The 24,935-nt window shown below is 30.3% G+C and overlaps 1 protein-coding gene across 3 annotated transcripts in view; it reads right to left on the bottom strand.

Moving 5' to 3' along the window:
- Window positions 1-20,629, bottom strand: part of LOC149906667 (uncharacterized) — a 60,598-nt gene extending 39,969 nt beyond the window's left edge. For all 3 annotated transcript variants that reach the window (XM_090104833.1, XM_090104834.1, XM_090104835.1), the window contains exon 1: window positions 20,466-20,629. The gene's annotated coding sequence lies outside the window, so the exon portion shown is untranslated. The remainder of the gene's footprint in view (window positions 1-20,465) is intronic.
- Between the last annotated feature and the right edge of the window lie 4,306 nt (window positions 20,630-24,935).

The raw sequence follows: 24,935 nt of genomic DNA, 5'->3' as shown, positions 1-24,935 counted from the left end.
ACTTCACGAAGCTCATTTAAACTTAAAGCTTAAACAAGATGTTTATTACTTTACAGTAATTTTCATTTAAATTAATTCTATTTATCGGTCTGTAATCGAGACCTAACTAGAAAACTTTAAGGGCTGTTAATTCATAATTGTTATAACTTATATTATTATAACATAAACTATAAAATATTTCTAGGAACAGAATGCGTACTGTGAAAAATAAACATAAGGATTTCCTGGTATTTTCTTAGTGACGAGGAAAAGTTAAATTCTGTTAGGAAACGATTCAACATAAAATATATCAAGCTTTCCTAAAAAGGCAACTAGTTTGTGATTAAAATTATAAGCAAAACCATTTTCTTTTTCAAATACATTATTTTAATTCTAAGTGATTCTCCCAATGAATGAATGAGAAGATTCATAAATTTATATGCGTTTTATATTCATCAGAAGCTATTACAGATATTTTATGCATTCAATACAAGTATTGGTCTCTTTGTAAGCTGTGAGAAAAGTTACATTATTAACACTCTACATAGTACTCACGTGTAGGAATTTAGTTGTATCCAATACAATGCAATCTATTCGCAAAAAGTCGCAATAAGTATTCGGTGGACTACCGCACTGCTGAGTTCAAGCGTTGTTGAATAGTACCTAGGGTTGTCAGGTGCGGGAAATTCAGGAAAATGTTAGAATTTTTGTTTGGTGTCCAATGTTTAAATGAATATTTTCCTAGTTGAAGATTCCAAAAACCTGTAATATTTTTTGCCAATTTTTAGATAATATTAATCATGTTGTTTGTGACTTATTGTATTTTTATGTTTTATAAAATTCAACATAAATTTTGCATATATATATAACTCTTAGGCTCTTTATTTTACCTCGAAAAATACCGTAGATACATAATATGTTCTATATCGATCTACTATTCCTTACAGACAAATTGGTGGCAGCCCTAATGCACGTGATAATATTCACAAATGACCTCAGAAGTTAAATGATTTTGTGCATGCAAAATCGATTCTTCTATAACTGGAATATGTTTGTAAATCAGTACATTCAAATGCGTATTATTTAAGCGTACACACCGCAATAATCAGCGTCACATTTCATATCAAAATTTGAGTTAACGGCACGTATATATAAATAAAATTTAACACTATTTACATAGCGGATGGCGTTAAGAATTTGCATACATTACTACCACTGGCCAAGAGTATTGATGTGTAAAATGGGTTCATTTACCCCGCACGGATGCAGAATAGAGTTATTATTTACACGGCACACATACGCAATTACGTGTTTGCGACAATTAGTTAGCCTGCGTAATTATTTTTGAACGCTGAGAAAGTGAACGACCCTATTGATTTCAATAAGCCACTTTTACGACTTAAAACCTAGTATAGTTGTATGCATAGAAATCTAAATAACAAGACACTAGAAGTCGTAAGCGTGCGTGACCTTGTCGCCACTCAGGTGATTTGCACAACACCAGTGCATTCGTCACTGTTCAGTTGCTCTGGAGACGTATGAGTGTATACATGGTGTGTTTCAGCAATTCCCATTGCGGAAATTCTTCCACAAGTTGTAAATATACTTATAAAGGAATAATATTTCATCGGAAAATATTTTTTTTTAGAAATAATGATGTTTTTCCTTAAAATTATAGAATATTTACAAGTATTACGAGCGTCACCATAGTAATCGAAATAACAATGAATGACACAGTCGACCATTCTTATTATCACGTTTGTTCGTATTGGAGCAAAAAGTCTCATATACTTAGGGATGTTATTCTAAAATAAACCGTAAATTCGTGCGTTAGGATACATATTCAAAAGCTTAATTTAATAGATAAGTTAGTTTTCACTAAAATCAAGCTGTCCAATAAAAGGCATAATTTACTTGTGTGTACTGTTTAGCTTTCGGTTTGAATGTGTTGATTTTGGCGACAGCGGTTTTCATACGAATTATGACATTTTAGCACTTCTATGTGTCTTGTTATTTAGATTTCTATGGTTGTATGGCAATAGAGACGTATTCTAAAGACTATTTGCGACAATTAGTTAGCCTGCGTAATTATTTTTGAACGCTGAGAAAGTGAACGACCACGGACCACTATGATTTCAATAATATTGATTTCAATAAGTCAATTTTACGACAGACCTATCACCTAGTGTACCTACTTGTATGGCAAAAGAGATGTATTGGAAATGGTAAGTAGGATGGTGTATACGTGAATGAATAAGAATTGTAATCAGTAGCCAATGGATTATGAATAAGTTCACACATTTTCATATGCTTTTGAGGTCCTGTACATACGTAATAATGCAATTGCAACCTATAATTTTCTATATAACTGTTGTCTTGTATAAATAAGTGTAGATATTTTTTTTATAAAAATACTTGTAGCAATTACATCACGAACGTAATTATTTACATTGTATTTAATTGCTCCAATTAAAAGACACATTTTAACCTTGTTTAACATACTTACATAGCATAATTATTAAGATATCTTAACTAGCAATTTCAATTTAAACCATTATTCATAAAAAATGTGAACTCATCGTTGAAATGGAATCTACGTTGAAAGCGATTCAAGGTTTTTCATCCCGACGTACGAAAAAAACGCGAAAAGACTTTTTTTATCAAAATAATTAAATAACCTTACGCAGTTTAAAAAAATACCAACTCAAAGTAACACGCAACGATATCTATCTAATATAAAACATGAAAGGAAAAGCTTTACAAGCTATTTATAAGTATACGATAGCTACAACACTATTAGTTCCCAACTTTATTCCACCAAAAATAGCCTTATTGCTAAGCTTATGCTGTAAAGCAATACTCAATATCAATCAGGCAAAGCTAAGACGCACCGTTATCATTACAAATTGCTCGATTGGTTACGAACTTGCGACGTGTTTATTGTAGTCGTAAGCCTTCCGTGTTGATTTTACTGTACCTAACCGTAACTTAAATAACTATTGTAAATAACGTATGGTGTTGCGGTTATTTCGTACTGGTTGTATAACTAATCTAAATTATGCGCAAAAATAAAAGTCATGAAAATAAAGTATCGGACTGAGCAAAAATAAAATGTTTTTTATTCAAACATAACAGTTAATTTGGTATTTTGTTTTATAGCATTCACATGCTTTATAAAATATGAGAAATTTTGAAGAACAGTAAAAACTTGATCACGAGGCTGGATGCGAGTTTAGCAGTAGGATTTTCAAATATTAAATCTTACTTGCTTTCCCCCAATAAAATATTGTGTTGGTAACGTTATAATCGCATTAGTAGATATAATAAAGGATCATAATAAAAATGTAAACTTTCATAACGAAAGTTATCAAAGCAATAAATGAAAATAAATTTCATTCGTTATTGAGTTAATAATTTCGTTCTTAACATTACCGTTCACTTTCATTACATAATTGAATTGTTCCCAAAATAACTGAAATGTCGTCGGCCATTTGGACATTAATATTTTAAACATTCGAAAGATTTGGTGAAATGAAATTGTAATGAGCATTTATCAAAAGACAGCCAATTTGTAAATACATACCTACTTTAAGTGCTTTAAGATTGTAATTTTGATATCTTTAAATACAAAACATTCATATTGAATGTTTTGTACAAAACATTCAACTTGAATGTTTTGTATTTAAAGATATCAGAATTACAATTGAATGATTCAAGCATATGTCAGCTCTGTAGTTATATTTATCAAGTCCCTACACTATTTTTGAAGCGAGTTATAATTAAAAGCTTACGGACCGAAGCTTATATTATAAATCAAGTGAAGAAACTATACCATTAATGCAATTCAACCAATCATTGACACATACTAATGCGATTATTACGCACGTCTTCAGGTTTTTCGTGTGAAAGAAATAAAACAAGTAGCTCTAAACAGTATAATAATGAGCCATAAGTCCTTCCTCCAATAAAATCCCAAGGGAAACAGGAGACGGTCTCCACAGTTAATCCTTATTAACTATAAAAGCATAGACTGGGGAATTTTAATGAGCTATTAGATTACATAACGGACGTACTAAACTGCTGTTTAATAACTTCAATCGATTCTTACTTTCAGTATGAGATTCTCATGATTTTTTCCTCTATTATTATAATATTTTCGTTTTATGAAAATGATACAAGTTTACCTAGTGAATTTATTTCTCCCCTTATCATAATTTTTTTAATATATTTTTTTACATTTTACTGGATAGGTAACTCTTTTCAGGATTTGTAACCATTTTTTTAAGTGGGGAAATCTTGCATAGATACCCACGGCCTCCGATTTGTAACCTAGTTTACCTTTAAGAGTTTTTATTGTGTGTGTGTTGAATTGTTAACTGACAACATATGAAAATTAAGTATTGTCTATTTAACTATGCTGTTGCAAAATGTATAAAACGCCTCGTTTACTTCAATGCTAACGGACGATGTTACAATCGAAATAAATTGGCAATAAGACAACTAAAACAATGAAAACTTGGAGATTTTGCTTCATGCGAATTAATGGCAGGAAAGAGATTGTTAGCTCTACGGTGCATTGAGAATTTTTTATTAAAGTTTTTTTTAATTAAAAAATTATTAAGTACCGTACCGTATACAAAGTACCTTATATTTTTTAATTTTTAAATTAAAACATTATAAAGTACCTAATTGAAAAATTATAAATATTTATTTTTAAGAAAGAATTTGAACTAACCTACATTAATGGAAAGGAAACTTATGTTTCTAATTGCTACTGGTGTGCTTAGTAAGAACTGTAAAATACAGAAAATATTATATAAGTCCTTACAGTCTTCACAGGTCTTGAACTTACAGTAAAACCATATGCTAATACGATTATGGCACTTTCGTTAATTTTAGCTTCAATGTGTGGACTGTGGAGGATCTTGTGAATTGTCGATCTGTTAACATAAATTGAATTCACTAGGTACACATAGGTTATATACCTACAGGTTGACTTTTTAATGAAATTGCCTTTATAAATTTAGATAATATAATTATAATGACACAATATTTACCTTGGTATATGGTATGCTAATGAGACAATATTATTTATATATATCCAACATAAATCTTTATTTCTATGAAGATTCTTTCAGTAGCGTACAGATTATGGAACAAACATTCGAGATTGCCTCATCGGCTCAAAAAATATGATTTTTTTATAACAAACTCTAAAAAACTTCAGGCACGTACCTAGTTCAGTTACGCATTAAAATTATGTCTATAAATGCATTATTTTATGTCAGTCACAAATCATTTTGTTACGGTGCAAGTAAAACCGAGCGCCAATTTCTCTATTAACCACACTCAGTTCAACAAACTTAAATATTTCGCTAAGAAAATAAACTTCACGCCTCGAATAACAGTACATAATTACTTTTTAACTGTAAATTTTGAATAATTAAGTATTCAAATTTAGTTTTATAAGTGCCCTCAAATTTGGGTACTTATGTTTTCAATTTAATTATATGTAACGCCTTGCAATTTTGATGTATACATTAGTGCACTTTTTTGTTAGGACTATATACATAATTTTACAATTTATATTTCTGACTTCCGAATATCAAATAATATTCGATAACACGAAACAAATGCAAATTCAATTTGGAGTAATCCTACGCTCAGTACCTAAACTATCATTTCTCGACTAAATAGCTTTAATGTGAGTATAAATATCATATTAATATAGTATTAATAGCAATTGGTATTAAATATTTTGAATAATAATTCAAAGAAAAAAAGTCAAGAGCTTTTAAGATTCTCATAAATATTTAAAACTAGCGGTCCGCCCCGGCTTCGCCCGTGGTACATATTTACGTTTTCTCTACATAAAAACCATCCTCGTACTTCAAGGAATATAATAAAAAAAGAATTATCGAAATCGGTTCAGCCGTTCTCGAGTTATGCGCTTACCAACACATTTTGCAATTCATTTTTATATATAAGAAGAAGATACTAAGCAAATATTTTCAACTAGGTAGGAACATACGCATAAAACGTCTATTGCTTGTTTCAAATTCATTGGTTTTAAATAAACAGAATATTCTATGACATAGGTACCGATACTAATCATAGAAAAATAACCATGGTGTTGATAATATTTCTCGGAAAAACGTAAAAAAGACTAACATTGTTTGTAAATATTTAATTGTATGTACTAATACACTTTGATACTATATTGCATAATATATTATGCAAATAAACTGTGTGATTAATTTAAAAATTAATTTAAAAGTGATGTGGTATAGGTACTAGATAAAAATTACTTTACCAGAGAAAACTTCTAACTACTGATAATAATTGTCTCAGATGCAAATAAACAAACCTACGAAAACTAATAAAGTTTACTTTCGACCGTTGATTCATGATCTCAGATGTTTCGACCCAGACACCTGAATAGAAAAATTCGGTCGTCTCGTACAACATCAGAATACTGATTTCCTATAAACCTTTCTATAATAGCTATTAAGATAGCAATGAATATTATTCCATTTAACTATAACAAAATTTAAAGACTTACTTCGTACTAACGTACTCATAGAATAGAGCAGTACTTAATAGCTGTATAATAATAGATAAGATATAATCCATTCCAAAAACAAAAGATCAAGATAAAATAAATGTAACATTTTTATGTTTTGATTAGAAAAAGAATAAATAAATGAGTACCTAAGTATATTATTATATTAAGCAATTATCATTTTTATTTATCTGCGTAGGCATATTTATGGAATTAAGTACTTGTTCGATTTCGATATTAGATATACGTTGCTATTCTCAATAAATTGTCAAAATATTTATTATTAAATACCTAGCATAACAGGGTATACTGAGTCATAGAAACACCGTAAAATCATTTAAATTCAAATTCAATCGATATAAGAAATACAGTTACATGTTTACAAAACAAAATGTGAATAATCTCACTATCGATTTAAAATTAGAGATTTTTTAGAAAACCATAATATAAGATTCAGCTCTCGCAATGTTATTTAGGTAATCATAAAAAATACCAAATGACACACTAAGATAATAATATTTTTAATTTATAGTAATATTGTGTAGAAATTGTCTCTACATCTCTTCACATTTATGTTAAGTTGTAGGTAGTAAACACCTTTAAAAATTATTCTGTTCAAAGTATACTGTATAATGATGTAACACCTTCAAGCTTTATTAATGTTGTTACTTGTTACGGCGCAGTTCGGAACAGTATATCTAAGTTATTACCATTTTTAATGAAACAATAACCATAAAACAAACAACGAGATCTGCGTATGCAAATACAAGATAAAATGAATGTTTCCTCGCTAACAATAAAATTGTTCCGCCCTGTCTTCGCTCCTCTACGCGTCGTTAATTATAAATCTGTGTTTTTGTTAATTCATCTTTTGTGTGGTCCAAATGTTAGCGGATTGTTTATATTTTGACTCTACACACAACTCTACAAACGATAAGTTTGATATTTAGTTTCAAATGAGATTTTTTTTAAGAATAGAAAGAATTTCTCAATTCTAAAGTTTACATGAAAAAAATTGTTTGAATTTGAGTTCATTCACCTAATGAACACCTAAAAAAAAATGAAAATTTTGTCTAAATAAAATATTGTTGCAAGAAATCACTCTGTAGTTATATAAATTGCCTCAACTGTCAACATACACAAGTGCAATCAGTTTCTTCATCCTTTAAACATTACGATAAAAAAGAAAACAAATGCCATAAATTTCTACACATAAAAATGTCCAATACGATCCAAAATGGTGGCTAACCATCGAGCAACTAACACAATAATTGTTAAACATTATAAGCCTCGATTACGCTCCGTTGACCCAATACGGCCGAGTGAAGACTGAATATCGTTCTCTGCAATTAGACAATAATAATTACTCGGCTATTAGACGCGATGCCTTCCTTGAAACACGTATGTAGCAATGACATAAATTGCCTTCCCTGAATTGCTTTAAACCCCCCAACAATGATGTAGCGTTTATAAAGTAATCAGTACGTTCAGATTAAGCTATAAACAATGCAACTAGCACCTGAATTGCATTTCTTCTATTTTAACTACTTTGAATTTAGATTTATACAGGCGGCTATAAATTTGATGCGACAATTGCTTTGAGGAAATTTGTTTTTAATTCCGTTTATAGCTATAGATTTTAAGAAGAATGCAGAAGCAGTTCCTTTCGATTAATAATTTATTTATTAATCCTGTCTACTCAATATAAAAGCAAGTAAATTCTAGAGATCAATTTGCAGTAAGAATTTGACAACCAGACTTACTTACGCTTGCATTTAATAAGAATTGCATTTTATGAACTCCCTGTATACATGTGTAACAGAGCCAATTAGTTATGTATTGCATACATAAATATGAAGACGTTAATCTCGCTTGAAAAACTTGATGACAGAGACTTGAGTGGAGTTAATAGCACGACACTGGATTTAGCAAAAACATGCGCTGGTACAAATCTCGTCTTTACATTTAATTTCTTTTTTTACTTTACAATCGCGATGATCTTTTACAAAGGTATTGAGTTTTCCAATTTACGGTTTTCATATTTTTTATGAGTTTAGTTGTATGATTGAGTGTAGTTGAAATGGAATTTGTTTTGCTTTATTATATCTGTAACTGTTAAGCATCAAACTAAAAAAAAAATGTGTAGTTCGAAGTAAAAGTGTGATCTTTAAAATGTACTTAACTAATTCAGTTTTGTATGATATACTTTTGAATAATATTAATAAGGAACGTAAGGAACCTCAAATGGATTGATATTGAGTATTGACTAAATATCATTAGCGTTTTTACACAACATGAACAGTCAGCTTTTAAAAGTATTCGTGCATGTACTTATTGTGCAAATCCAAAACATTTCATGCGCCTTTATTTCATTACTTAATTTCAATTAATTCTTAAAAAACAATCTAACAATTAAATTAGCATGACAAACGGGTCATTCACAAAAAAACGCTCCAATTTGGACCAAACATAACAAGGCCGACACAGTTAGGCGCTTAATAAAACGCATCACGCGCGCGTTACGGATATTTTAATTTTAAGTTCACACGGGCTGCGTGGTTTATTTCAGACATAGCATTAATATTAATAGGCTATATCGCGAATACGGTTTGTACAAGCTTGTATAGCGTCATGCGGTGACATACTTGTGAATGAGCAGTGTGGCCGTGACCTTGTTCTGAGCGTATTGCCAATATATCGACTGTTATATTGTAGTATTCGCGTTTGTTTTTTTTTAATACGAGAGTGGGCAAGCATGAAAAGCAAGCGTTGGTAGTAAGATAACCCACAGTGTGTAGGCATCTACAGAGGCCTCTGAAGATTTGTTACTGATTTTAAAATCACGTTGTCAGATTACGAGTTTATGATTGTGATTCATTTGTGGAAGGGTCTGCGCATGATGGATTATGAGCTACTATTTGTTAGCCACTTAGATCGACCTTACTCCGTGCAGTTGTTGCACTATGTGATCAGCTATTATTTAGACATAATGAAAGTCGGCACCTCATGTGCGCTACGGATCGTTATTTTTCACTAAAATTGAAAAACGTCATATTATGCCCATAAATTGTAACTTTTCGTTCTTATAAATTCATTGACGATCTTGCTTTTTCATTCTGATTAAGTACCTATGCAGTAACAACTGGAGCAAATTCGTATTTGGTGGGTAAAATAAATATTGTTTTTAAAAGAACTAAACCACGTATCTATACGTGACTATACAGGGTGTAATCGTTAAGTGTGCACCACTGATTATTCCGTAACTATTGCAGGTATCAAAAATCTTTAAACTGATATCGAAAGTACTTAACCTAATGAGTAAAATGGCCATAACAAATTTTCAAAAATAAAACGAAAAATATCCAAAAATGTTACATTAAACGCTCCCATACATTTTATTTCCCATACATTTTGTATCCATAGCAGATTTTCGAAGTGACGTCCTCATCATACAATGAGGAGCTCTATTTACAATTTCTAAATGAACTTTCCTTCAAATTTGCGAAGTAATTAAAGCAGAAAACCAAACAAAGTAAGAAAAAGCTATAATTTTTCATATTAAATGTGCATGAGATATTCATATCTCATATTAAATGTATGGGAGGGTTTCATGTTAATTTTTTAGATATTTCTCGTTTTTTTTTTTAATTTATTATGGCCATTTTACTCATTAGGTTAAGTACTTTCGATATCAGTTTAAAGTTTTTTGATATCTGCAATAGTTACGGAATAATCGCCTGTGCACACTCAACGATTACACCCTGTATATCCGATAAATTCATTAAAGATGAAGAAGACTGAAATTGCACTTCCATTAAAAAATTGACTATTTTTAACCCAAACAAACTCTCACGCGCACATGCAAATCAATTATTAACCAGACTGGTTATGTAATTGCGCTTACTAGATATCAATTACTGTAATCACATATTAAATTAATTGATTAATTTGTTCAAGATGCTATACACCCATTTCGTGTGAAATATTTGTCAAAACGAGCACGGCAATTGAGTTACAGTTGTAGAAAGTACTTATAGCACGCCCGTATTATGTGTCAATTACTTTTGTGCACGCTACACATTTTGTGACGTTTATTTCCTTGTTAATATTTCGTATTTATTATTTACAGGAAGTACGTGACGTGGCTGATACATTAAATCATTAATTGAATGCATTGGACTGGTATTTCTTGTTTTACTAACACATATCGCGATGTGCATGTAGATTGTGATTGCGTCATCAGCATAAAGCAATTTGTATTCCTTCTATTTTTTGAATGAGTTAAACTTTTTAGTTTAAACTTAAGAATATATTCACCATGCCCGCCTAACTGCCCGCATAACTTTGATCTGGATAATTTGCATTTTTTTTTGTACCGAGTACAGGCCAATATAATTGAAATTTGAAATTATTTTTTTTAACTGATTTAAAATATTATATTCTTGTGATATTATATAAAATATAAATCCCATTAAATAGTTTCAATTTCTAAATGATTAACACTCGCGGAAAATAAGTAGATACATCAAATGATCAAACACAAGAAAATGTTACGTCTGATAGAAGACGAAAAACTCAACCATAAGTCACCAACAGTCACTGGTATAGGAGTATTACTACATTCTATAATCTTAAAGAAACATTTAAAGAATTGTCCAAGGGATCGTTATATCGCAAAAAACGTACAAACTACAACATACTAGCAATACTAGAGATCAGCCGCCGCATTGCTAAGACTTTATAGACTAGAATTACGATTTATGACTCATCTCTTCCCTCGCTATGATCCTTGTTGATCAGGCATATAAAAATAACGTTAGTTGAGGAAATATCTGCAATCATTCTCGTATAAGAATGTGGCTCTTTTAGTAAAATTTTCATAATTGACTGAGTTTTTGATATATTATTGATTTAATCAAATCATAAATTTTAAAATACATTATTCACTAATAAATATTTTTACTTTACTACTTCCTATTTTTACATAAGAAGAAAGTTATATCATCACACTGATGTCAATGACCAATAACACATATCTCAACTATTATAATAAGACAACATCTATTTCACATTTCAATACGCATAAAATTGCAAGGCGTGCCAATAGATCCTGTAAATAAGCTAATATTATCACACAATTCCCAATGCTTAGCTTCTATTACAGTCACCATATCCCTATAATTCCAAAGGACGATCCCACGGTATCTATAATAATGTCGCTGTTTATCAATCGCTGGGAAAATCTATAATCATCCGTTGATAATATTATACGAGGGGACAGAACTTAATGCCGGAAGAAAAAATTATGGTTATTGCATGTAAATCTTTTGCGCGTTATCGGGATCACGCCAATGAGGTCTTTTTAGTTTTATCACGTTGGGTATTTATTTATTAATTACGTGCATAAATTAAACATAAAAAATAATTATAACTAATTTTGGCGATTTAAAATCGCGACTTTCACATATTAACATTAAAAATCAGGGCATGAATAGAGTATTTAATGTTATTATTTTTTTAATTCACGTAAAATATTATAATAATTATTATTATGTAGGTTGTGAATTTAAACAGACAAAAGGTACTTATAGTTAAGTATGAAAAACAGTTACATCAAAACCAGATCCATAACATAATGTGTACAAATACAAAAAATGCGAAATCAGTTCAGACTTCAGAAGTTTAAAAAAGCAACAAAAATACTATCTTCACAGGAATAGGATTTCTAGGCATAGGTATTGTTATTTGTTATTAAAACAGTAGAGTTTAGAAGAACTTATAATATGTACATTGGCATACATAATTAATCACTTATTTAACATTTTTTACGTACTATCCTGTCACCAATCTTTTTTACACTCTACAACACGGTAATGATACGCTGTTACATTTATATAATTCTGAATATTGAGGAAATGCATTTCACTTTTACGCGGCAAACTGCAAAACCTATCATACATACACAATGTTTCGGTATCGAATCGAGCTAAAGATGGAATGGCAGGTGCGTGTAATCCTGTTTTACGTATTTATGTGAAGAAAAATAGACACTGTTAGTGTTCATTCACTCTGGACCGCTTTAGAATCGAGATGTGTAATTATATTATCATGCTCGGTGTTTCTAATGATGCTTTGAAAGGAATTTTGGATAAATTATTGAGGTAAATGTTTGTTTAATGATCTAATTGCGAAAAAGCCACTCATTGTTAGTCTCGCTAAATATTTAACACATGTTGGATTTCTAAATTCATTAACAATGAGGTAAATCGGAATATGGAGTTCATATATTTTGTTATTTGTTTTTTTTTTAGTTTCAGTACAGCTATTCGACTCTGTACTTTCGTTAATTTCTTTCATATGAGAAATTAAATTTGTTTCATTTTAAAGGCAGTAAAACACATCCATAATCATTGCATATCGCCTGGTTAGTCGTGTAAAGCAAACCAGAGAAGAACAATAACTTACACATCTATTAAAAACACATGTCATTTAAATGATAATGGATAACAATGCCTTCTTCGGATTAAAAATTTTAATGCGCATAACCGCGTGATGATTCGGCGCCATATACAGAAATAAGTAATAACATATTAAACAATGTTACGTCCATTCAAACGTTGGTATACTAATATTTTTATAGTCAATAATTACGCTCAGTGAAGCTGTATGGTGTCATCGACCTTACAGTAGCGCTTGTCTGTCTTATCTCGAGATTTGTCTGCAGATTATCACGCCTGATACCCCATTATAAGTGAACAAAGACTCTCGAAAAATAATTGTTGCAATTAAACGCTTATAATAATGCTAACCATGGCGTATTGTATACAATCTTTATGTACATGTGATCGTGCAATGATAACAATTGTAATTGTTTATGTAGATATAATAAAGTAGAGAACTTGTTGAAGTAAAACTTCTTTAGGCGCGACTAGGGAGTAACTCAGATTTTTTTTCTGACGGAAGTAACGCTGTGTAGTTTCCGCCATTTAAAAATAATAATTCTGATTGGTTGTAAGTATATGTCATATACTACACGCTTCTTGACTTTATACGCCAGCTAGTGGCAAATATCATAATCAATTAGGATTATTTATTTTCAAATTTTCAAACGGATCAATTGTGAATAGCAAAGTGAATGAAAAATTCAACAGTTTTAAAAACATTAAGTATTTTAAATTGCAAAATTTTTTGAAAATCTCTAAATATACTTGTTTATTTATTACTTTTAAAATAAGTAAATTAAAAATAAATTTTCTGACAATTGCGACATTTTATAATATTCAATAACAAGGTTATATTGACACGTGCGTTTTACTTCAATCGCGCGTAAAGGTTACACGCACACACTTTTTTTTTTAATGGATACTTGTCTGGTGTTACATGTGTTTAAATTATGTATGCATTATAATTTTAATTACGCTTTTCAAAATATAGATCATGATCGTGAAACTTAACACTTGTCAATACTCAATACCGATACGATACAGATAAACTAACTCTTGAAGCAATAATTTATTATTTAAATATATGACTTATATAAAATTATTTTAACTTACATCTACTTTTATTACTATTTCGAACTACTTGTTACGAATTTGTATTCATGTCAACGTAATTAGATAATTGTTTATGATTCATACTGTAAGATAACATTGAATGTCTTTACCGAGAAGAATCTGCGAGAAACTTGTATTGATAGTTTTCTTTATTTCTTCAACCTCATAACTGTAGAGTACAGTTCACTTACTGAATTTAAAAGCGATAGTATAAATGACAACTAATGAATTAAAAATCACTCGTAATTATATGTGCATTAAGTGATGTATTAATATGTACCTATTCAATTTCAATTGGCAAAAAATATAGAATTATCATATATAGAAGTATCATGTTCATCTAAATTATTTTTAAAAGATACCTTAAACCAACAAGTAATCTGAACTTCAAGTTTCAACGTAGTAAAAACTCTTTCAATTTTTTTTACAAAAGTTTTCTTTTGCCTTAATCTTCAAAGACAAAAGAAACTAGCTTAAATTCGGCACAGCTAAGATTACTAAGAAAAACGAATAAAATTGTCTCATTATTAAAATGATCACGATGGTACATTTGTTCAATTACTTTGTCACGAGAGCATGTGTGTTTAGAAACCACGAGGAGAGAGTAATCACGTAACAGATTAATTTTTGCAAAGGTAATTAGGTAATTAGATACATACTATTCGCAATTCGAATGTAACACTTTCACCAACCTTTGTTGTACTTAATTGAGTGTCGGGATTTTTTATGCAGCCGCATCACAACCTATTAAGTATCAAGACTCAATGAAATGTACGCTACGAACCTTCAATTTTGGAGACATCGGTTTAAATGATTTATTGGCATTGATTACTATACCTTTGCTAAGGTCTTATTTATATAAAGGTCTCATGTTCCATTAAAAAACAAGGATAGAAGGATTCCACGTAGAGCCAATACAGAGTGGTTGCTTTACTTTAGTCGAAGTCTGTTTCGTCTTGAGTATTAGCGCTCAAAATTTATGTAAATAACATTTAAATAGTGTCTGGAGAAAATAATCGAATGGTTTTTCTTGTTCTCTATTTTTTTATCTTAAGAGAACATTGTTTAACAATTATCTGTAAAAAGATAACTTTGAGAGGATTTGGTATGAATGCTACAAAAATTACAAAATACGTGTGAGGTCCGTTGATTCAGATGTCAAAAATCATAAAATAATATGATTGATTACGAATGTATTATTTTTGCATTAAGGTTATTTAAAAGTGATTTCCATGACCATACAAGCTTATTTTTCCATTCATTTCAATAATCAAAAATATTACCAAATAAGGGCCATTAAACCAGCATTACAATTTAACACAACGAGAATTTTCTAATATTCTTTATTCATTCATATTCTACATGTCCCTAATCATTAGGTAATTATTGTTTTTTCTTGCAACATAGTATTGCTGCTATTGAGTATTGACAAAATTAACAGGTTTCTTTTATATAGAAATCAGCTTTTTTAATAAATTTTACGCAGTACCTGTACAATGTACCTACTATAATATAACATTAAGCCCAATGATGTTATTCAAACACAGTCATGTAGGTAATCCGACATTGATGTTTTGAATAACTAAACGTGATGTCCATTTCACTCTTTTATTACAAAATAAAAGTGCTCGATCATGAATCACCCACAAATGTACCTACTTAAGTGACCGCAACAAAGGGGCAATATAAACCGTTTTCGCCTTCAAGCGGCGCGGCGTGTCAAAAGTCAAAACATTAGCCGAGACACCAAATTTGAAATTGTCTTATATATATTGCGTTAGCGAAAGTGTTTAGACAAAACCAATTTAACATCAGAGATTACAGGCCATTCATTCGTAATAGTGCCCGGAAAAAATGGGAAGTTTTTATGAATGAAGTTCGCGTGATACGGAGTCACAATAATTTGGTCGCATTGTACTTCCACGCTGTAAGAGCTACGGATATGGTTAACAAATTACTTACTTTCATTCGATTAGTCGTGATTTGCTGTACTTTTTGCGCGCCGACCTTTGCGATGTTTAATTATTTAAACTGTTCGTGATTGTTGTGTGATGATCATGCGGAAGTAATTACAACTTCGCCAATCGTATAGAAATGCTTAACGTCAGCTGGTTTCCATTTGTCATGGTGTATACCAGATTGATGTCTACATTGTTGGATTATAATTTCTCTTATTTTGTTTGTAATTGGAATGATGGTGTTTCACGCTTCACTTTGTGATGAAAAAGAATTAAAAAGTAATTAACCGATTTTTTTCATACCAGCATTTATTTTTATAGACACGCATAACCATACTTTTACATTACCTAAGCTATTTAAATTATTATTTATAATTACTTTTATACGTAACACCCCGCAAGTACTGAAACTATTTAAGTTGCTTGAAATTAGATTTATGATATTAAAAAGCAATAGATTACTAATGCTTATTTTATATCATGGATGGATTCGGATTTCAAAGATTCAATCACGTCCGCTACACTCAGCAACAACTTTCGAGTCATTATATCACTTAAATACCTTATTACAATGCAGTAAAAGCCTTTTTCCTTCGCTGACCACGGCATTGCCGTTCTGCACCAAAAAATTGCTAAAGCACTCCTAAGAATGCTAATGTAATTAGACATCTGAAAGCCATCGGAATATTGAGAAGGTATCTAATTACAATTCTTACGGAGCTATATTATATAACGATAAATCTCATGTATATCAAGTATCATTCTAGTGTTACTTTGGCACATTTTATCACACCTGTCACTAAATAATTTTAATTAGTATTATGCAATCAATTAATATTTATCTCTACCAAACGTTATTTTTTCGAAGCAAGCCGGGCGTTTACTCCGAAGCATTTACAAGATACAAACTTGCTCTCTATTTTTAACCTTATCACGAAGAAGAAAATATGTTAATTATAACACTAGCTGTGCCCCACGATTTCACCCGCGGGCAAAACAACTGGCAAATGCTTTCATCCCCTGTTTTAACCCTTTAACAAATACTATCCCAAAATATATTATTTAAGCCCTATAATATAATGTGCCCAACATAAAATGAAAATCATTGAACGTGTAAATTGAAATTATAAAAAAAAAGATCTACGAAGCAATAGTCTTTAGAACTAAAAATATTTACAAAGAAGCAAAACTCAATTTGTTTAGCGTTATGGTGAAGCAAGTTTTATATTTGAGCGCATGTTCTCTATAAAAGAAAATGAAGCCTATGAGAATCCTATTTATCATATTCATTGCTTGAGTTTTTAATAAGAACTTACTGTCCTCTACCTTCGGGATATTAATTTCCTAAAACATGAATTTCTTATATTATGTAATTGATTCTTATACCTAAAGGTAAATGAAATGAAATGAAATAAGTCTACAGCACAAAAATGAAAGAAATACGTACTCGTTAATTCTTTGATGTCATATTTACAACCACAATTTAAGCATCTTTAAATATATCTTGCTGTATGATCATCATATGAAAAACACCAGCTTTTCTTCTGGGATTAAGTTTCCGCTTTTCAGAAATAACCACAAACCAAGATAATAAAAGTAAAATTAAATGCCTCATAAAGTTTCCTATATGCGAAAATGTCGCATTTCAATTTCAATGACTTCCTGAACCATAAAATCTATTTATCACCAGCTGGCAATTTTCTCAAATAAGCTGAGGAAATAAATTTAACATTCGCAGTTTATGTCCAGTCTGTTATTACGCCGTGATACGGTTTTGCACGGACTAGAGATATCTTCACCGTTAGTTTATGGAAGAAAAAGGAATAACTGATCCTAAACAACAAAATATGTATACCTATAGGTATTTGTTTTTTAGGATCAGTTGAAAGCTTGTTGAAAGAGTTTTTTTTTATATAATTTTTTAAATAATAGAAAGTTTTTTTATTTTTATTTTAGAACTCGGTCTTATGAGTGTGTTAATTTTATTGTAAGAATTTATTATTGATAAAGAAAGGATATTTACTTAAACTAGCTCAATTCTCTACACAATAACCACGTTATCTACAATTAGTGTTTTAGAATATTAAAGAAATGTTATAATTTAACAATTTTCTACAGGTAATTAATTATAGCTTCTTAATATTCATATCAATTCAAGTGAAGAGAGCATATTTGTGATTCAATAATAATTATGTTTTTATTTTATAAAGGAGGAATGGGATGGGATGTTCCAGATGGGTTTGAACGTATGCGCAATTATAAGATATAAATATAGTACGTGCATCAAATTAATTATTACATAAGCATTCTCAGTTATTTTAACATGCATATAATTTAATAGTTGCGACAGATTTTCTCTGTTGCATCGATATTATCTAAAAAATGTACGTTACACTTACACAGCGTTATGTTTCATTAAAAAAATAACGGACGGCAATTACCTTAATGCTTTGCTTTGATCTCGAATTAAGTTCATGCTTTGTAATATCTTTAATCCGTATACAAACTGTTTTAGCCAGCAGCTAAATACGCTAACGGTTACCACGTAAATATATAAGCTTATACTAATAATTATCATAAGCATCAAGAACACCATAGCACCATTCCGATTAAATTGACAATACATTATATTCGAATAAATGAAAATATGAAATGTATTATTCCATATTCACGTTACCGTTTTGTCGATAATCGATTAACAAATCGTTTTACGCATATTTCCGTGAAAGTTTGTCGGTGCAAGTGACGTAGAAAGTGATTATTCGGGGACGCATCCGATTTGTGTGACACATTATTGGATGGATCGATTTATAAAGCATTTTCTCGCGTGTCTAATCTCAATGAAGTGTCGTATCGAATCGGCGCTAATAGCAACACAAATGCCTATCGATATAGGAAAACGAATTAGATAATCTCGGCCCATTTCAAGTCAGTATTGTACAGCGTTTGCTGATAGAATATAAATTTAATTTGCGGTTGAAGATGCAAGACGTGCGGTTGCTGATCTTGGAAGTAGACTAGTTATGAATTTGTTTATGAAGTAGTCATATGCGAAAGGAATTTCTATGAGCTTAAAGAATTTTACTTCGGTATGTATTATATTCATTATTTCTCTACGCGTAATGTTGAATGGTATTTCTTTATGATTTACCTGTTTAGACAAAGATAGGTTCTTATTTTGGGAATTAAACCGTAGAAATAAATATACTTTATTTTTTCAAATATACAAAATTAGGAAATTCTATTTAGATTTTTTTATGGATGGATTTGTATCATCGAACGTTCGTATAGTATAAACTCTACTATTTCTAGACTTTCTTTTCTTTTTTATTTTCTGTAAAAAAGAATCTACCTAGAATTTGACCAAAATAAATATTAAATTATTGGTAGGTATTACAGAAAATTTTCATTCATTTTTAAGTTATTCATTTGCATTTTGTTTTTTTATTAATACATATAATTTTTTTAATATTTATCTTCATACAAATAGGAATTTAAGCACCCATCTTAATATTCATCGAATAGAAAAATATCTTCTATTTAATAATACTTGAGCAAAGGCGAATCTAAATTATTCGAAAGGCGAGCTCTTAACTCTGAAGAAATTTATTGTAAACTCTGCTTATTTGCATTCGCAGCATATACGTTTTTACTTGGATTGCAGGCGTTTATCTCTAATTGCGCATATAATATCGGTTCAAGTTAGGTGAGGACTGAGGCCGTGTTCCGGATTACTACTGAATAAACTTGGCCAATAATTCTCAGACTCCGATATGCTAAATAAGGCGTTTCGGAATTAGATGAAATGCAGATTTCCTGAAACACGCTCGGAGTACAGTTTCAATTTACGTGGTTTGCTTTTTAAATGTTTAAGGTTTTGTGTTGTAAAACGGACGGTGTTGATAAGATGAAAATTTTGATTAGATTTATGATAGTACCTAGTACGTTAAGTGCAAAATTAATGTTTGCTCATGCCATAATTTTTTTGTTTATTATTTTATGAAATCTCTCGTTTGTAGAGAGTACAGAAGATATTTTAATTAATAGATATAATATGTTCTGTTTTATTATTATAGCTATGCTATAGTATTAGAATAATTGCATTTGTGCAATTTATTTTACGTACCTTACGTGATATATTTTTTGTTAATTTGATATTTTATGATTAATGATAGTAATTATTATGCATTTGCATTTATATAAGCAAAAAAATATGTAAAAATTGATTTTGGACTTAATGGTTATATTTTAATTTAAAAGAACTGTGTAAAAATTATTTATATTAATATGCTTTGATTTTATTATAAAAAGATAGCATTTATATTGCATTGTTTTTTTCTATACTTATTCAAATTATCTAAAATTAATCACACCTTTTTATTTTTTTCAGAAACAAAACTTTTTACTTACCGATGATCAAGGCCGCAAACACGAAAAATAAAAGAGAAGAAAAAAATGAAACACAATTCGAAATTCAAATTCACTGACACAAGACACGGATGCGTAGTCTGCGTGTGAGCGCAACGTTCGCGCGCACGTTTACGTACTCGCGATTCGAGTGGCGCGCCGCGTGCAATGCGCGCGTTTATACGTCGACAAGGGGTGCATACACTTTCGCTGAGACTTCATTTCGGGGTTGGGATCAGCACCTGTGCCCTAAGGCGGAGGGCAGATGTATTGTCTAATGTCAATCTTGACGTGCTAAAAGACCAACGGCAATTATGGTGCGACAGTAATAGCTAATTACGTGCGTTAACTAATAACCGTAATAACTTATGTTTATATGCGAAGAAATATATTGCTCTGAGACTATAAGGAAGTTGGCGAAAGTGTGATGATTACAAATATCTATGAAATATTAGCAGCACCTAAGTAGATTAAGGAAAATAGAACACAAAAATGTGTAGTCAAAAGTAAAAGTTTAAGATTGGAATAGGATATTATCTACGAAATATTATATACCTGAAGGTAGGTAATAGGTATGTAGGATTTCTGAAACCTTAACCTGCTATGTTCTTAAAGATTAGTTTAATTACTATCAACTAAAAGCATTATCCCGACCTCTAAGTATAAAATATGTAGGTACATTGTACCTAACTGATATGATACTATTGAAACTGCTACGCACTGCAGCAAAATGTCTAAATTATTTTTATCAGAGCAAATGCAACTTTTATGCTTTATAATCATGATGTACATAATATTTAAACTAATTGGGTAATTACGAAAAAAAGTGAGACGTTTAAAAAATACAAGCACACTTACATTCTGTATGATATTTGTTCTTTGTTTTACAGCTACACAATAACGACATGTCAAGCAGTTAAGGATGTTATTTGTAAAAACAACTTGTGAATTAGTTTGAAGATTAAGGAGATACTCGAAATTGGCTTGACTACAGTTTCAATAGGGTTAAGTAAATAATCGACTATTACTAATCTTTTTACTCTAGTCTCTATCCATCTTAGGTATTCATTAATCATTATGAGTACAATGCTAAAAATGTATTTGAGTGTATGTGAAGATGTTTACACTTTTTTCATGCAGAAACTATTTTACATTTTTTTTTTTTTGTCTCAATTAAGTACTTATATATGGTTTTTTTTATATACCAGCTTGTCAAAGAACATTTCGATGATTTTCTATAAATATTAATACTAGTGAAAACTCATACAATAACTAAGGTAGATATCAAAATTGCCACCTCAGTTTATAATTCCTTAAATCACGTAGGTAGGTACGTAATTATTGAGTCTAGAATAAAATATCATTCATCTAACATAATATTACTTTTTTGAAGACTTGAAAGAGCTGAACAATATCTCATACATGCTTTTTCAAAGGCTAAGAATTTGTGATCACTTATAGAATCGATTAAAGATAGATTTGATAAGGTAAAACTATTCTGGCAATCTAGATACTAGTCAAAAGTCAACACATTATTAGCTAATAATGTAAACATTTATTGGGATTAAATTGTTTTCCATCTGGCTTTAACCATTAGATACTTTATATAAACCCATACAATTAAGTGCATGTTTCTTCAGATGTTTATAACATGCTTGGTGCTATAAAAATAATAGCATTGTTAGAAATTTAAGATCGTATCAGCGAGATGAAACGCCATACATAGTATACTTTAGAAATGAGAAGGCTTTTAACTTTTTGTGCTACTTATCGGATCTAAATTAACGTAATTTCTTAATTAGAGCATAATTCAGTGCGTGTATTAATTCGTATGTAATGCACGCACTTAATATTAATAATTGAAAGAAACTATATTTTTTGAAAACAGCGTAAATAAATACGGGCCAATTAAAGAGTGAAAAGTTTATCTTATTTTAAGCCTTCCACGCGATTAATTTTGGGAAGATATCATGCATGCAGTTTTTTAATTTTTTTGAGTAAAAATACATAAATTGTTAACTAATTAGAGTTTCGATTTAAGAGCATATTTAGATTTAGGGCTGGTCCGAGGACCGACTAGACCGAGATCTTCAAATCAAATATATTGTCACTGCACTGTTCATCACTGCGCTACAACTGCTCTATGAACAGAAGTTGCGAATTGAGTACTTGATTCTATGAACTTTTGATTTAATATTCTTCCTGTGTATAAGAGTACATTTAATCAATTTGATATCTAATTAAATTACAGCGGGCTGTCAGTCAGGTATGAAATGGTTCTCATCATTATAGGGATAAAGACCCATAATTACATGGCGTAAAGTTACCTATAAAAGAACATAAAGTCCCTTTTTAACTTCACTGCTTAATCCATCAGTCCTCGGAATCACAGACACAATAGAAAATCTATTGTGTCGCGCCCCGATCGGGGCTTACGGTGGTCAATGGGTGTAGCAATTTATGATTTATATAATTGATATCTCATTAAAGCAGCATTTAATTAAATTTTATACTTTAACATAACTTGATATATAAATGTTATGAAGTTAGTGAAATTAAGGGATGAGTCAAAGCAGATTTTAATAATATAAATATTAAATTTATCTCTAATTCAGTTTATTTAACAATTTCCTTGAACAAAGTGAATCATACTTATTATTTATTAATCAAAACCTTTCATTTTTTTTACAGATTTAAAAAAGCTATAACCAAAACTATATAAGTCGGGCGATATCTACGATTTATAACCCATCCCTGATTTTAATTCAAATCTTTCCAAGTACTCGATATTATTTGTAAAAACAAAACAGTATCGTAGCTATGTAAATTTCCGCCCCTTTCCACTTAGTAGCCCAAAACACAAACATGACTTACGAAAAGATAAAACAAAGACTTGTACTCGTTTGAACGAGACGAAATCTCACCCCATCTAGACCAAATATTTATTTTTGTCACGCGCTCACTCCAAATTTGTTTGTTAAAATGCAAGTAGGATCGTAGAATCGATCAGATAGCTCTGGGTCATCGAGATATATGGTATTAAAGTAGACAGTGAATTGCTTTTTATTAGAAGTAGGCAACCGACAGTATCATTCGATCGTCAGCTACACCGAATTCAGATATGATACTTAATTTTGACATGTCCCAAATTTATAAAAAATTGCAATCTCCGAGACATGCGACAAAATAAATTAAACAATAGTTTAGATTTTAAAAGTACGTTCTTATATTATTCGTTACCGAATTAATACGATCCATTTGAAATAGAATTTGACGAAGAGGATCGTTGAAAATCAAATGTGACTCTACAAATGACTATTAATTCTATAATAATACTAGCGGTCCGCCCCGGCTTCGCCCGTGGTACATGTTTACGTTTTCTCTACATAAGAACCATCCTCGTACTTCAAGGAATATAATAAAAAAAGAATTATCGAAATCGGTTCAGCCGTTCTTGAGTTATGCGCTTACCAACACATTTTGCGATTCATTTTTATATATAAGAAGAAGATAAAAGAGAGAACGGAAAAGCAAACCATATTTTTTATGGTTTCGTATGAAAAATAATAATTATATACTTAAAAACATTAAAAGAAAATAAGTTATTAAACGCTTACGTACCTACATGTTTAGTTGAGTTTAGCTACTACATACATAATATTATGTAGGTATTCAGTGGTTGAGTGTAGGTAATAAAATGTTACAGGGTTTTCCATCGCGGATTCTATTAGTATCTACAATATATTTTTTATCGTTTTACCAATGTTATTTTCAAAAAGACCAGATAGGTATAAAATGCACAAAAATATGTAATAAGTACTAGGTATAAGTGCACCGATTGTGAGGAAATAATCATTCAAAGTACGTATAAAATACATATTAAAAGTAACTAATAAATTGCGTAATCACTGCACCTCTGACCACGGACAGCAGACTACTCATAGACAATACATTAAATATTTAATAGCAAAAAAATTTGTTCAAATCTCACTGGTGAATTAGTGTAAATTATACAATGATCAATAATATTACGAGTCATGATTACGCTTATATGTGGGCTAAAAATTGCAAATTGATCTCTTATTATTTTGCTACTCTTCCATTTAATTTTCACTTTCATTTAGAATCGCATTAGATTCAATTAGAACACTATTATCACCTCTTTGTTCTTATTACATAGACACAAATTCGCCAATTCGAAAGTAGACAGAACCACAGACGAAATATTTTTTTATTTCTTTGAATTTATTGTTTTGATCTTGATGAAAGTTTCTCCTGATGATAATGATGAAAGCCTCATGGATATACATTAAAGTAAATGGTTTAATTTGACAAAAAATACTTTTGACCTTTTGAAAAGTAAAGTGCATAATGACATAGGTTTGTTAATAAATTCCGATTCAGTAAGGAATGTAAAGTGTATTTAAATTATTAAACAACTTGTTGCTATATTACTATTTTATTCTCATTAAT

The sequence above is a fragment of the Colias eurytheme genome, chromosome 8 (assembly GCF_061535395.1).
Source record: "Colias eurytheme isolate Ceu_HAF_F1 chromosome 8, ilColEury1 Martin Lab GWU primary, whole genome shotgun sequence".
In the NCBI taxonomy this organism is placed as follows: Eukaryota; Metazoa; Arthropoda; class Insecta; order Lepidoptera; family Pieridae; genus Colias; species Colias eurytheme.
Note: the sequence above shows the minus strand (reverse complement) of the source record. Positions and strands in the feature narration are given on the sequence as shown.